Here is a 4,496-nt window from a genome sequence, read left to right as displayed (position 1 = left end):
CTGGCTCCTCAGAGGCAAACCCCATTATGGTCTCTGGGGCTTACTCGCATGAAAGTGGGTGATGTGGAGGCACTGAGCTCGCACCGCCTCCCCATGTGCATGATCCTGCATGCAGCAGGGATCAGGGCTCTTCGGGAAACCTCCTGGAGCCCCGTGCTGGCCTGCAGCCGCATGCAGGGAGCTGCAGCAGTCCTGCAGCTCGAGCCACATGCAGCAATGCGCCTGCTCCGTGCCATGCAGATCCTGCTCCCACATGGAGCGCACTGGGAGCCCTGGGCTTGCCTGCCAGCTGCATGCGGGGAGCCGCAACAGTCCTGCAGCTGCAGGGTCAGGCACCTGCGCCTTCGGGAGGGCTCCTGCGATGCCGAGCCTGCTCCCACGTGGAGCGCACTGCAACCTGCTACTTGGGCAGGCGGGAGCCCTGGAGCAGCCCTGCGATCACAGCGCCCCTCTCCAGCAACCCTTGTGGGCACCCTCCCAGGAAGCAGCAGCAGGAGCGCCACGTGCTCTGGAGACCTGGGCAAGGCCAGCAGGGAGTCCTGGCTCTGAGCTAGAAGGCGGCAGCCTGCCCCCTCCACCCACCAGGCCCACCAGGCCAGGGACTGAGAGCACACTCCAAGCACACTCCAAGCCCCATCCCCGGGGCTTACTCCCAGGAAAGTGGGAAACTCCCCGGGGCTTACTTGCAAGAAAGCAAGTCCCCCTGCACTCCCGGGGCTTACTCCCAGGAAAGTGTGCCTGGACTGCACCTGATCCTTCCTTGGGCAGAGCCTGTCCAAACCCCCATCCCCACCTTACAGATCAAACACGCTGCACATGAGATCCATCGCAGGAGGCCTCCTCAGGAGTTGCACTGGTCCTAAGGTGGCTGGATGGGGTCAGGTCCACTCTGTTCCCACGGTGGCCACGTGCACAAGGAGGAAGAGGGCTGGGTCTCGCCCCCTTTCAAAAGGTCCGTTGTGGCTGCCAGACCAGCCCCCTTCACCTCCCCCTTGGGGAGGGACTGGACTCTCGTGTCCCGGCCAGGCAAAACAAACTCCGAACACCTCTTTAATTGGGTGTTCGGGATACTCAGAAGAAAGTCCCATTGAGTTCAGTGGGGCTTACTACCTAGGGGCAGCCCAATCCTAAAGGTGCCGCCAGGTGTAGTCGCGGCAAAGTGGCAACCATTGCATCCTGTGGCACCACGGCAGGCAGTCCCCGGAGATCTCCTTGGGGGAAGGGGTGCAGGCTATTCTGTTGCTGCAGACTTGAGAGATTTCAAACTTGAACTTGAGAGTTCAGGGTCAGTCCTGCCCCTCCCCTCCCACCCATTTCCTCTCACCCCCCCACCCTGCCCTCTCTCTACCCTGGAATGCCTCACCCTGCCCACGAAACCCTCACTGCTCTTACCTAGCTCCGGGAAGCATCTGGTCAGCACTGGGCTCAGCGCTGACTGGCACTGGGCCAGCCCTGGCACTGACTCAGTGCAGGGTGTCACAGGCCTGCCTGTTAGCGACACCCAGCACTGGTGCTTCTGCACCGGCAGAGGAGCAGAGTCTTGCATCAGCCAAGCTTGGCCAATGCAAGATTCTGGGGTAGGCAGGGAGGAAGTGGAGAGGAGGTGGGAGGGAGGTGTTCCAGGGTGGGGGAGGGTGGGTGGTGGGCAGACCCGGGGGCAGGTAAGTGGGGAGCGGGAGGTGGGTCTGGGACCCATTGGTTATGCCGGATCCCAACCCCATTCTCTGAGCAGTGTGGAGCGGCTTCAAGCTGCGCTGCTCTCCTCAGACTTGTGCCACCTCAGGAGGTGGTGAAAGTCTGAGGAGTCCTATAGGGGCTGCAGTGGCTTACCTGGAGGTAAGGGGAAGAGTTTTCCCTTACCTCTGGCTGAGCCACTTTGGGCACCTCTCCAGCGCAAGATAGATTGTGCCCTAAGTGGGTTTGGATTGTTGGGTAAACGTGACAGCTGGAAAAGGAATGCAGGTCAAACACTTATAATTAAAGACCACTTTCTTGCACGGTGACATAAAATAAGATATTTCTGTGAACCCGTCCTCTGGCTTGGAGGGATCAAAGTGCCAGAACCTTGTGTGTGAACTTCAAAGAGCATCTGTGGGTTGAAACAAGCAGCAAGAACATAGAATGAGAAAATAAGCGTTCACCAAGGAAGGATTTGTGTGAGGCAAAGCTCACCCATGCTTCTACTCAAGAAAGCAGGATAACAGATGGACACACATCCTGATTTATAATGATGTAAAGTGTTGAACAAGAGGCAGATAGTGAGGGGCTGAGACACCAGTTGCATCAAAATTTTGAAGTGAAAGAACTAAGCGACATTGTGAATGATGTTGGAATCAAGATAAAGAGAGATGAAGGTGGGAGTTATCTTCTTAATCAGAAACAAACAAACAACAACAAAAAACCCTGAAATACTGGGGCATTGCAGCATGCAGGATGCAAAGGAAGTGAGAACTCCTATGGAAGTAGAGGATTCGGAAAATGATAACATCGGAAGTCCATTGGCAGGCAATCAGAATCGAGAGGCAATTGGAAAACTATTGTTTTGTGGCTTTGGTGACGTGGCATGAGAAGACTTGCAGCTGAAGGCATTTTGTGCAGGCTGACTGGAATGGAGTGAAAAGTACTATGCGGTATGGAAAGGGAACCATCCACTTGAAACTGCAATTGCCAATAAATCCAAAGTTAATGTCAAACTCTTTATTTGTATTTTGCCTCCACACATACATAGACGCTGACTGGGCTGGGGATGTCACTGACTGGAAGTCCACCAATGGATCCCTGTTTCAGTTAGGAAAAGGAATGATTAGGTAGACCATTCAAAAGCAGAGAGCTGTTGCATTCCCATCAGCAGATGCAGAGTATGTGGCAACTGCAGAAATGCTGGAAAAAAAAGAGGGGGATGCAGAGAAAGACATGTCTCTTTGAAGACATGATTGCTGATGCACTCGGAGACTGGCACTGGAACTCACCAGTGAAATTGAACATTGTGTACTAGCTCATGTAGGCAGAGCTGTATCCGTATATAGTCACTAAGGATGTAAATAGATGCCTCAAACAGTAGAAGGAGACGTGATCCCTTCTGCCTCCGGTTGGCGCAGTTGCTGGTTTCTCTTCCTATAACAAATTAGTTTCTATAACGAATTGGTTTCTCTTCCTATAACAAATCCTATAACATCTCTTTAGCTTCCTGGTTTCTTATTCATATAGATCTGTATAGATCTGCTTGCAGTATTGTTGCAGTAAAGTTTTTACAAAATACAACTCTGCCATGTGTGGGATGGCTTGATTCCCTCAAATCTGCTAATAGAAGGAACAACTAAGGCTGCAGTACACCCACAGCTTTCACCTATTGATCCTATTAGAACCTTTGCACTGAAAAAATCTCCTATATATTTGATAACTATACTGCAGCTTTAAGCGGCTTCACAGTCATTTGCTGTCCCAAGAAAACCTTGGGAACTAGTTCTGGAAGGAGAATAGTGGATCTTTATCAGAGATCAGCTAGGAATGGAAACAAGATGAAGTTCAATGGGTCTCCAGCAAGTCTCCTGAGGGCCAGAAGCTCATTGGAGGTTGGGGGCTCCCAGCAGGCCACAAATACCCCCTGGGCTGGGGTTTGGGCAGCCTTGTCTTCTTATACAGAATAAAAGATATACTGGTATGTTCCACTGAGAAAGTGGCATGCGTCCATTACATCCTGCAGCAATAGATATAAGATGGTAGAATCCACACTACAAATACATCATACCTGATTGTTGGCTCTATTTTTGCTGAACACTGTTTTCTTACTAGCAGGGTGACCAGATGTCCACTTCTTCCAGGATGTGTCCTCTTTTTTAGTCTCATTTCCTGGAAAAGAACTTAAGTCCTTTTCCTTGTGAGCAGGTGGCACATAACCTTCTTGAAATTAATAAATTATATGTAATAAATTATATGAAATGTAGTTTAAAATTTAATAATGAGTAATATAGGGCACAATCCTAATAATGAGTAATATAGGGCACAATCCTTTCTGGCACTGGCATAGCTGTGCCAGTGAGGCATGTGCTACATCTTGCAGTTAGGGGGGCAGTCATGGAGGCCTCCTCAAGGAAGGGCAATGTTTGTTCCCTTACCTCAGAGTTGCATTGCCCTTATGTCAGTGCTGGAAAGTTGGTTAGGATTGTGGCCATAGTGTTTAAATTAGTCACATGAAATCAATATACAAGCGTTTTTTGCTTTCATTTTGTCATGTTCTACATTTTGGGGGGATGTCCTACATTTTTGGGTGCATTGTCCTCTTTTATGGTTATGACATCTGGTTATCCTGACTTCTGGGCTGCATTGGCAAAGGCATAGAGTTCAGATCATGAGAAGAAATATTTCCAGCCTATACTGAATTCCAGTCTATACTGCATTTGTCAAACCTCACTTGGAATGCTGCATCCAGTTTGGGACACCACATTTTAGGAAGGACATCAAAAAGCTGGGGCAAGTTCAGAGAAGGGCAACTAGGA

Source organism: Tiliqua scincoides, chromosome 6, assembly GCF_035046505.1.
Source record: "Tiliqua scincoides isolate rTilSci1 chromosome 6, rTilSci1.hap2, whole genome shotgun sequence".
NCBI lineage: Eukaryota > Metazoa > Chordata > Lepidosauria > Squamata > Scincidae > Tiliqua > Tiliqua scincoides.
This window is presented reverse-complemented; position numbering follows the sequence as displayed.